Below are 11861 nucleotides of genomic sequence, written 5' to 3' on the forward strand. Positions count from 1 at the left end.
CCTGTAAAGACTATATAATTTTCATGTTTTTATATTTGAATGTGATTCTTTTCTTTTGTAAAATGGGTTCAAAGCTTTCTTATGTTGGTGATCAATGTATGGTATAGGTTTTAGCACAAACTTATGGTTTCCTAGTTTGACCTCTCATAGCTTAACAATGTATTAGTGTCGTTTTAATATGTGTAATAGTTTTACACTACTAGAAAAATGGGATTCAGTGACCCATTTTGAGAGACTCTAAAGATTTTTAGTGACACTCCATTGCGTGTCACTAATGTGGGTGTCAGTAAAAGTAATATTTAGTGACTTTCAGTACGAGTCACTGAAACCTTTTAGACACGCTCACTGCGTGTCACTATAGACTTTTAGAATCTCACATTGTCAGACCCTAAAGACAACAGCCACAACCACAGCGTGTCACTAAATCTATTTTTTTTTTATTTTTTTAATAATTATCCTGCCAAGGGCCACACTTATAGAGTGTCACTATATCACATTTTTTTTTTAAAAAAAATAAAAATAAAAAAAAAATATGCATGATATATCAAAATTATTTTATTTTATTTTATTTTTCCTGACAAAAAAATAATAATAATACTTAAAACTAAAAATTAATTAAACAAGAACAAAACTTAATGTACTATAAAATTGTCGATTTTTTTACAAATTATATCAAATCTATACAAGAGATAAAATAAAAATCTTGAGTAAATCATAATAGGTATAACATTCAAGAATTGCAATCTGATATTTTCAAACAAAACAGATCTTGAACTTGTAAGCTTATTCACATGAGCTTCTTTGCCATAAACCAATGTCTTCTTTTTCATTATTAGGGACCTAAAAAAGAAAATAAAAATACCCAAAAAAACATTATCAATATGAAACTCGAAAAAAGAAACTCCAAGCTAAATTATTTTAAATACACATATAGCAAATTATATATATAACTAACATATGCTTCAAAATCTAATTGAAATGAAAGAATATAGAATCCATAATAAATCACCTTAAATATATGGTTACAAATAAAATTTCAGCACTAATAACTAACATTAATCGAAAACTAACTAAAAATAAAAGGTAATATTGTCTGCTGTTAGCTTCTAAGGATTGAAGTTGTTCTTTCTATATTATTCTTTCTTTAATATATAACTATTATAACTAATAAATAAGTTATTGAAGATAAGAAACAAGCACTATATTAAATAAAATTATTTAACTACTATATCTCTTTAGACAAAAATCAGGAAAACAATCTTGCGTTCAGACCTCAAATTTTAAAATGATTAATTATTTTTTTCCCCTAAAACTACTACTGACCTTTTTTATTTTCTTCATGATGTAATAATACTTTAAGATAAAATAATGTGCAGAAAAGTTGATGAAGCAGATTTCAAACATTTCCCTTTTTTGGCTCGATGAGTTACCATGGACCAAACCCACCAAAAACAGAGAAAATGAATGAGCTCAACATTGTATAAATAATCAACTGCTCTCAATTCAAAGCAACAAATGACAGACATTTTAATCTACCTTGTTATTAAAATGTCTGTGGATCAAATATGATGTTCCTAATTTCATAAAAATATCTTAACAGTTATCTGAAGTATTTGATTTATAATTGAAGCAAAAACTCATAGTCATAGACAGTAAAAAAGGAGCAACATTTGCAAAGAAGGGTGTGTAATACCTGTTACAACATTGAACACTTCGCACTCAGTTGGTCGTTCTGGGATCACAATATGAATGAGGATCCAAAATGGGGAATTTGCGATGGAACTTGGAATTGAACACTTGGCCAAGGCATTTTAATGGTTATAATTAAAGAGAGAAAGAAATGAGGATCAAGAGATAAAGAGAGGACCAATATCCTCGCGCAACTCCCGGTCAAACCTGCCCAAATCCCCAACTCGCCGTCACATCCATGGCCTAAACTTCTCCTCCCTGTCGTCCACGACCTAAGCTCGACATCCACGGCGCCGTCGTCCCCAAGCTCCCACCCCGTTTCGTTCAACTCATTAGACAGGGGAGGCGAGAGAGATAGATGGAAAAGGAAATTAGGGTTTTCTTGCTATGGAATAGGAATAGTCGAGAGAGAGAGAAAGAGGTTTATTCTATATTATTTTTTTAAATGGACTGATTATACTTAGCTTTTTTTTTTCTTTTTTTATTAAGTTTTTTTAATGTTTATTTTATATTCTATTATTTAATATTTTATATTAGCTGGTAAATGTTTTAATTGATTGAGAATTTAAATTGATTAAGAAAGAAAGAGTTGCATGAATAATTAAGATTTACTATTATTAAATATATTTTTATTATTTTTTATTTATTAATTACAGTTGTACTTTTTTTATAAAAATATTAGGTAATGATATAGTGACACGCCAGATGCGTGGGGATATATTTATCCATTCGCGTCTGGCGTGTCACTATATGTCAATATTTTTTATATTAATAAAAATAAAATTATTTTGGGTTTTACTCTTTAGTGACACTCTATATTTTTAGTGACCCACATTACAAGAGACTAACACTCAATTTTTAGAGTCTAATATTGCATGTCACTAAAAATCACTCCCAACTCTTTAGTGACCCGAGTTCATATAATTAAATGAAGTTTTGATATGCGTGGACAAATTTAAGAACATTCTAAGCTCTAACCAATATCGAGTATACATATAATTATGCAACAAATTATTTAAAATATTTATGTGAAGACTCGGTTAAATTTAGTAAAAAAAAAAAAAGATTAATAATAAAAATGGGTGGAGTCCACAAAATTATTAATTAGATATTAATTTGTTGATTGATGATGGGAAAAATTAGGTGTGGTAGAGATCTTTTTGTTTTTCAATAGTGACTTGCCGAGAATCAATGCATATGTCTCCGAGAAAACTAACGACATCGCACCAATAAGAATATGAATTTTTGTATTAATATTCAGTAATGGTGATTAGACCAGATTGAGATTGACTATATAGATTAATGATTTTTTTCTTTTTCAATTCCTCAAGATTCCTGCTACTTTATGTTGTCTTTCCTGTAAAGACTATATAATTTTCATGTTTTTATATTTGAATGTGATTCTTTTCTTTTGTAAAATGGGTTCAAAGCTTTCTTATGTTGGTGATCAATGTATGGTATAGGTTTTAGCACAAACTTATGGTTTCCTAGTTTGACCTCTCATAGCTTAACAATGTATTAGTGTCGTTTTAATATGTGTAATAGTTTTAGTTTTACTTCTAATCCTTGGTTTCTCAGTTTCACTCTTGGAATATTGAGGCTCTCCTCTTCTTCACTCATTGTTGGATATTTCAGGTAGTATTTGTCTTTGTACTCTACTCTCTGTTGCAATGTTAGAAAAAAATAAATTTTATATATGTGTGTGTGTCTGTGTCTATGTGTTTGTGTATTGTTGAGTTATATATTTTTAGCTATCTTCTTTTGTAGAGAAAGATATGTCCATCCACTAATATATGCAAAATGAATTTATGTTATTTTGATGTGGTGAAAGTTCTTTTTTTGCTCTAACAAACTGAGAATGTTTGTCTTGTATAATTCCTCTTTGTATGATATTGCTCTCTGATTTTGTTTAATAAACTATAATATTTAGATACATATAATAATAATCTCACCTAATAACTAATAATATTTTTTCTATAATTTTTTAATTGTATCACTTTCAACTAACATAGAAAAAAACTGACATAAAATTTAGTATATGTGTCTTGCACGTAGCTTTTTGCTAGTATACATATATACACCAGGGAGCTATAACATATTGTATATATGTATATATTTCATAGAAAGATGAGGGAGCCATGGCCCCTGTATAGCATAACATCCCTCCGCCCCTACCCTTAACTATGTCTAATCCAATTATATTACTCAGTGTATAAAAAAATAAATGAAGAAGATAAATCGTATTGTTATTATACAGTAAAAACAATAAAAAAAATATTTTGATAGAATATTTTAGTAGAAATTAATAAATATCAATACAATCTATGATATCTATAGCATATTATACTTACTTTTTTTATTTTCTCCCCAAAATCCCATAAGAAAATGAATGAATGTTTTGGAGAAGAAACTAAAAAAAGATATTTGATTATGAAAGATATCTAATAAATTAATATTATAAAATGTAAGTTTATATATATACTTGAATTTTTATAACATTGGAGGTTAATTAATAAAAGACTTTTGATATTTTTGAAAAGAGAAAAGTTAGCCATTAATATGGAGAGAGAATACCAATTCTGTTAGTTTAACTGTTAAAATTAACATAATTTTTTATTAAATAATTAAATTAAATTAATGAGGTGACTGTAATTAATTGGTGGGACAGAATAGAGACCGTTGATGACAGATGATTTTTTTCCCTTATTTGAAAGAACTTCATGCACTAACATATTCAAGAACGAGAGATACCCAGAAAATGATAATGCAAATAATTATGATCTTGTCAATGATAAATTCTGCATTAAACTTTTAAAACCACAAAGTTTTAACTAATTGTTTCACTGATGTCATAACCAATATCTCTATTAGAAAATTGATTACTGGATATATTATCTACAAACTTCTCTCCCCATAACAAGAATCCCAAACAAGAATTCCCAAATCGTAAAGGCTTTTCCAAAGGCTGGTTGTTTAATATATTTCCACCAAATTTCCATGAGCCAATCAAAAATTTATAATTGGAAAAAGTAAGGGTAACAACAATTACAGTCAACTCTTTTTTTAACAGTTTAATTTATAAATTAATATTTTTTTTAATAGTTTCATTCATTCGGGAATAAAAAAGAATACAAAGAATGAGATGAGATTTGAAATATAAGATGACTTCTATATCATCAGTTAAAATAAAAAATATTAATTTCAAAAAAATAATTAGTAAATATCATTCCTTTGATCAAATTTAATGGTTAATAATTAAATACCGTGTATTTGATTTTATTAAGTTTATAAATATTTTTGATTAATTAATTAAAATTATATATCCAAGGTGAATGGGATTTCCACAGTTGAGAACATTTTGCAAACTAGTGCCAGTAATGACTCCTCTGTTGATTCATATAATTCATCTATGGGGTATACAAAATGGACAGTGGAATTGTGGTTAACGACAGTGTGATGATTATTATGGTAATGGTACTTCTGGATGGTGTTGAACTCTATCGTGAGTAAATCATCATTATAATCATACACATCTGGGTCTGCCTCCACAGTTATTTCCATGTATACCAAAACTTTAGAGTTTAGTTTAGTACCCATACTTTAATTGATTATAGTCTTATACGTACCTACGTCCGATCGAGAACTGCTATGACTAGCTATGGGTGGGTAGTGTGAGTACTTAATTATAAAGATTATTTATCTATACGAATATATAGATTATTAAATTGCTCATATATAATTCTAATTTGGTTAGGAATTAATATGATAATTACTCAACCTCATTAAAAAAAGTTTGAAAATTATATTTTATATAATAAATAATATCTTTTTTTTTAATCAAACATATTCCGATTATAATATGGATCAATTGGAATACTCATATTCCTAATAAAATTAGAATTAATATTATTCTATCATCTGCCCTATATATATAGGTAGGGATACACTAATTAAGAACGAATATTTAAGAAACCTATATTACGAGAGATAACACACACGTAGTAAATATGGATAATCAACCATTCTCTCAAGTTTTTATTTACGCAAAATTTAATAGTGGTTTTGAAGAAAATAATCCATCACCATCACCATTAATGAAGGTGGAGTTGAAAGTGATCCAAATGTACTATTCAGATACCGATCACAGCGACACCTTCATCTCATACAACTCCACTCACCGATTCCAACACCAAATTGATCACCTATTCCAAGAGACCTCACCTTCCATCAACACACTCATTACCTCCATGTTTTCAGGCAAACTGATCCCCTTCCCCTTGGTTAACATGTACTGGAGCAACCCCAACCTTCCTAACATGTCCCAGTTAAAGATGGCGGTAAGCTTCGACACCATGGTCACCATGGTCTCGTTGCCCCTCACCCTCATCAGTATTCTCCTTCACATACACCGCTCTCGTCACCGTCGTGATGTCTCTATGACCTTGACCGTGGATAACAGGATCATGATCCCTAACAACGGTTTGCTTGATCTACGTATTGCTCACGCATGGGAACAAGTACTTAAAAAAAGACCTGTTACCGCCTCTTTCCCCAGTCAGGCTGATCCTGAAGTACATCAGCCACCATCTTCGCCCACAAGTAATAATGATCAAGTGCTTGATCATGATCATGAGAAGGAGGAGGAAGAGCATGGTGATGATAATGATGATCAAGTGTTGAATCATGTTGACCAGAAGGAGGACGAGCATGATGATGAGGATGAGGATTATTTCGATCAAGAATTATCTACGCTATATGTGGTATTATGAATATGTAACCTCGACTATGATTTCTAGTGTAGTACAAACTACTATTGGAACTTATTTTACATTATATTAATTAGCGACTTAAAATATATTTCTAAAATGATTACATAAGTATATAAAAATTTAGAATTTTTCTTACATTGGAAACACAACTGAATAAATGGCTTTAACTTTTGAATTTTTTATTTACATATCACTAAGTACTCAACCCGACCCAAATCTTATTTTCTTTAAATAGACATGTAACTACATTCTATATTTGTTCATTTATTTTTTTTTATATAAGCTCTCAGTTTTAAGTTAATTATTTATTTAATTAAAATAATAGACTAATTAATTTTGAATATAGCTAAGATTTATCAATCTTACTCAAAATCTAATTTAGGTCAATTTTTAAATTCTTATTATAACCATGTAATTAAATAAAATATTATTTTTTATTAATAATATAATATAAGTTTAATATAGGGTTAATAGCGGCATAAGTACCCAAAAGTTTAAGTTTGCAAGCAGCATAAACTCAATGTTTATTTTTAGCGACATAGATACCCAATTTTTCTAAAACTGTAATTTTCTTCTAGTTTCGTAAGTACAGATTTCGTTTTGAATTTATTAAAAAAAATATTTCGAAGTAACTGATACTATATGTTTCTATTTAGACCCAATGATTTCGAATTCGGGTCTTATGTGTGCCCTATTTAAAATAATAACAGAGTCAGTACTGACAAAATTAGAGAAAAATTATAGTTTTACAAACTTTAGGTACTTATACCGCTAAAAATAAATATTAAGTTTATGCCGCTTACAAACTTAAAACTTTTAGTACTTATGCATATTTACCCCATATATTATAAAAATATGTGTGACATAAATATCTTATATTTTCTTATTCATACACTTATATCATACTAGGCGAAAGTTACGTGCGCATGCATTGCACGTATTCTTAGTCATATATATTCAATTTTATTTAACAAGTGATAAAGTATGCTGATTTGTTCAATTTTTATTTTTACATTCAAATAGTCGTTCTAACATGCTTAGAAAATGTTTCAACAGTAAAAAAATTCAATTAATTTAGTATGTCTATTGAGCCTTTCTCTCTGAATATTTTTTGAACTCATGAACCATTTCCTGCACCATAATTCTTCAACTGTAATAGAAACATCACACCAAATTGAATAGTCAAAACAAAAATGATCATGATAAAAGTCCCACCAAAACTATCATTAAGCATTGAGAAAAAATAAGTACACAAATATTGTATAAATATATGTGACTTTCCTTATCAAGAATGCAAGAAGCTCATCACATAATTTCATATCACAATCTGTCATTATTGCACTGCAATTTCCACATGCTTAACCTAGAAGAGTACCATATATAGAGGTCATTGTTAATTTACTCTATATCCAAAGGAAAAAATAAAGTAAGTAAATGAAAATCAGGTACTTGTTTTGTTTAGCAGTATCTACATCATTGTCTAAGAATTAAACTGAACAAGACAATAATAAACAAACTTTTGACCAATTACATACATCCATTTATCAATAAATCAACATAATATAATTAACCTACAAAAATAAATTAGTTAGACATTTTATCATACAATAAAATACTTTAATTTGAAATCAAGAGAATCAAGGCAGCAAAATTTTATACAAAATTGACAGCAAAACTCCAAAAAAAGAAAAAAGAAGATCAAGAGATCAGAAAAATAATAACAATAACTTTTGACCCAAACAATCCATAATGAAAAATATAAATGATCTCATAATAATAAAAATTGGAAATATTATTGCTTAACTTCTTGACAACAAAAACTAGTTTTTTTGAATGTCCACAAATAAAATGTAAAAAAAGTGGCAGTAGTTATTTTTTTTTTTACAAACTTCAAAATTAGATATATATATATATATATATATATATATATATACTAGTAGAATGCTACGTGCAAGGCACGTATATAAGTTTTATGTTAGGTGTGTCTTGTTTTATTTAAAAATAATACAATAAATAATTAAAAAAATATTATTAATTATTGTAATTGAGATCATTAATATGTATATTCAATTAATGTAAATAATGTTGTTAATAATTAAAAGTAAATACTAAATACAATATATGAAAGTTTAAGAAATTTTGATAATCTAATTGCAATTTGATCTTAAGTTAATCCAAAACTAAACCAAAAATCAATGTTCAAAAAATAAAGCATACAGAATTTAAATTTGAGTTGAATAAAAAAAATACTAAAATTTAATTTGTAAATTAAATTGTTGATAGGTGAAGATAACACATGTAAAAGTTGTAAAAAAGAAAAATAAGGATACTCTTAATAGTTGGGTTTTAATTTTCTTTTGCAAGACCTGAAATAAGAAGCAATTTGCATAATAGAAACCTGAAATAAGATAAAGAAAAATAGTTTATTATATGAACAAAACATAGGAACAATAGGATAGTTTTACTTGGTCCTCACTTTGGCTATACAAAAGGTAGAATATAAAGATAAAATAATTTCCCTAAATGCAACAAAAAGAAGCATTGATTATCTATGAAGATTTGTTGGTAAATCAAAAGGCAATAAGAGATACAACATGAATTGCACAAAATTGACATAGTTACCTTGTTAGGTTCGCTGCCTTTTACATAATTCGGTTTCCATTCATAATCAATACCAACAACTTTACATCCTTCAATGTGGCTTGTTGCATTGTGTAGAGCTTCAAAGATCATCGACCCAAAGAATATCTTCTACAACGAACTCATTGAGATTAAAATAGCGACTATAGAGAAGACTTGCCTCGGGTACTAAGAGTTGGGGGAGAGAAAGACTGCATACAAGTCACAACTTAGCAAAAAAAAAAAATCAAATAAAAATCTACCCTAATATGAACATGCAAAACAAGTAAACTTCATATCTTGAGTCTTGTATAAGATAAGGCTAGTAGAAAAACATACAAGTCAGCAGAGCAAAAACATTTGGTGCCATGATAAAATGATTACCCTAAATGCAACAAAAAAGAAGCATTGATTATCTATGAAGATTTGTTGGTAAATCAAAAGGCAATTTTTTCATGTCATCCTTCTTAATATTGAACATGGGTTGATATTCTGTATCTTCCTTCTTAGTCTCAAGTCTTGAATCTTGCTCCTGGCTACACTTCAACTCAACAACACTGATTACAAATTTACATACATTTATTTTTGTAAGGCAAGTATACATTAAATCAAGTTGTTTTGATAATTTTAGTATCACAGATCAAGTCATGACAATTGAATCTTTAAAAAATCAAATTCTTATAAGGCATTTTACTACTGTTTATAAGAAAAACATCATTATTGTATCAAAAGCAATTAATAGGATAGTATAAATAAAAGTACTTGACACATAATAATCTCAGACTTTATGAATTAGATAATGTAGAGGGTGAAATCTACAATACGGAATTTGGGCACCAAAGAACTCCGTCAAGAACAAAGAGAGAGACAAAAGTTCAATTGGGAGCACGGTGGGGTGTCAGCCAAAGGGACTCCGACGCTCAAGTCAGTACGATTATAGTAAAAAATTATAATAATGGAAAATAAATGTAATATAAATGGTAGCGGACGGATGAGTGGACAAGTTTTACGTACGGACTAAAAGAGTAACTCCGATGGTGAGGCTTAAGAGAAAAGCTTAGAAAAAACGACTGTCTGCTTGAGTCAATGAGTAGTGTGAGTATCGAATGTGTTCTCTCCAGCGTCTATCGTATGGTTCCTTTTATCGTGTGTTCTCAGTGCTGTTGCCCTCTGTCCACGTCACCGTTGGACTCGTTCAAATTGGTTACTTCCCTAATTATTAGGGAGTAGTAACCGTCTTCTTGACTGGTTCCATATTAACTTGATTTCACCCGTTTGGCTGACTGGCCGGGCTCAAACCCGGTTGCGGGACGATCCGGCTTGTGGCCCATAGGCTCACTCGTTAGTCTATTTCAAGGCCTAGCGAGTCCGTCTGACTGTCTTATTGGGCCCAATATTGTTGGATCCATTATTGATGGGCTCGTCTGACTTGCATATTGGACTTCTCAAAAATATCATAAATATTAAGCAAATTTTTACCTCTACAGTTTGTCCCTCACTCTCTAGCTAGAATTTATTTTAGCTGGAGAGTTATTAATACCAAATTAGGTGTTGGCCAAGAGTTTTGTCTAAGTAAGCGTTGTACGCTTGTCTTGCTGTTTGAGACAAGAAAATAGTTTGAACTGTTCGAGCATGGTGGTTGGGTAGTCCTTGTCGCATGCGTGTATGTGGCTACCTTGGCCAATAATTTTTGTGTGATCAATTAGTTCTTCAAAGAGATTCTTAACTAGACCAAGTCGTCTTGTTGGGTCAAATAAAAAATATTTGGCTGTCTATCTCAAAATATGAGATGAGAGTAGATAGACGTACATGTGTATGAGGTGTAAGTAAATAGACATTTATATGCATATATATATTGTAGGGAGATGGATATATATATATATATATGAATGAGAGGAGGTAGACAGACATAATATATAGGCATGTATGTAGATAATGGGAGGAGATAGACATATATATAAATTATGGAAGGAGGTAGACAGACATAATATATAGGCATGTATGTAGATAATGGGAGGAGAAAGACATGTATATAAATAATGGAAGGAGGTAGACAGACATAATATATAGGCATGTATGTAGATAGTGGGAGGAGAAAGACATGTATATAAATAATGGAAGGAGGTAGACAGACATAATATATAGGCATGTATGTAGATAATGGGAGGAGATAGACGTGTATATAAATAATGGAAGGAGGTAGACGGACATAATATATAGGCATGTATGTAGATAATGGGAGGAGGTAGACATATATATAAATAATAGAAGGGGGTAGACGGACATAATATATAGGCATGTATGTAGATAATGGGAGGAGGTAGACATATATATAAATAATAGAAGGGGGTAGACAGACATACATTAAGTGTTGTGAGGAGATGGACATTAAGTGAGGATCAGCGGTACCCACGAGCTCTTTTGATACACGCCTAACTGGTACTTATTAATACCAATGTGAGATAGCCAATTCATAGCTTTATGAGATAGAAATGTGTTGACATATATTGATGGTAATATATATATGTGCTGACATATATTGATAGTAATATACATATATATGTACTGACATATATTGATGGTTATAGCTTTGTGAGATGTCAAGATTGACATGCGGTGACATATATTAATGGTAATATATATATGTGCTAACATATATTGATGGTTCTTGTTTTACGAGATTGATAGATTGATGTACTTTGTGAGATAGGCATATGTATATAGTACTCCTTATTGCATACTTGTCCACTGAAAAGTACCAAACCTATATTATCATTGTAGTAG

General features: G+C 29.7%; 1 long non-coding RNA gene across 2 annotated transcripts; it reads right to left on the reverse strand.

Annotated features, from left to right (window-relative positions):
* Positions 1 to 614: 614 nt before the first annotated feature.
* LOC133037894 (uncharacterized) lies at positions 615 to 2213 on the reverse strand. 2 transcript variants are annotated; one of them, XR_009687881.1, is made up of 3 exons: positions 1694 to 2150; positions 1324 to 1574; positions 615 to 840 (listed from the first exon to the last, which is right to left on the reverse strand). It is a non-coding gene; the product is annotated as an uncharacterized LOC133037894 (long non-coding RNA). The 2 variants fall into 2 exon arrangements; XR_009687880.1 differs by lacking the exon at positions 1324 to 1574 and having other exon boundaries at positions 1694 to 2213.
* Positions 2214 to 11861: the final 9648 nt, after the last annotated feature.

The sequence above is a fragment of the Cannabis sativa genome, chromosome 5, assembly GCF_029168945.1.
Source record: "Cannabis sativa cultivar Pink pepper isolate KNU-18-1 chromosome 5, ASM2916894v1, whole genome shotgun sequence".
NCBI lineage: Eukaryota > Viridiplantae > Streptophyta > Magnoliopsida > Rosales > Cannabaceae > Cannabis > Cannabis sativa.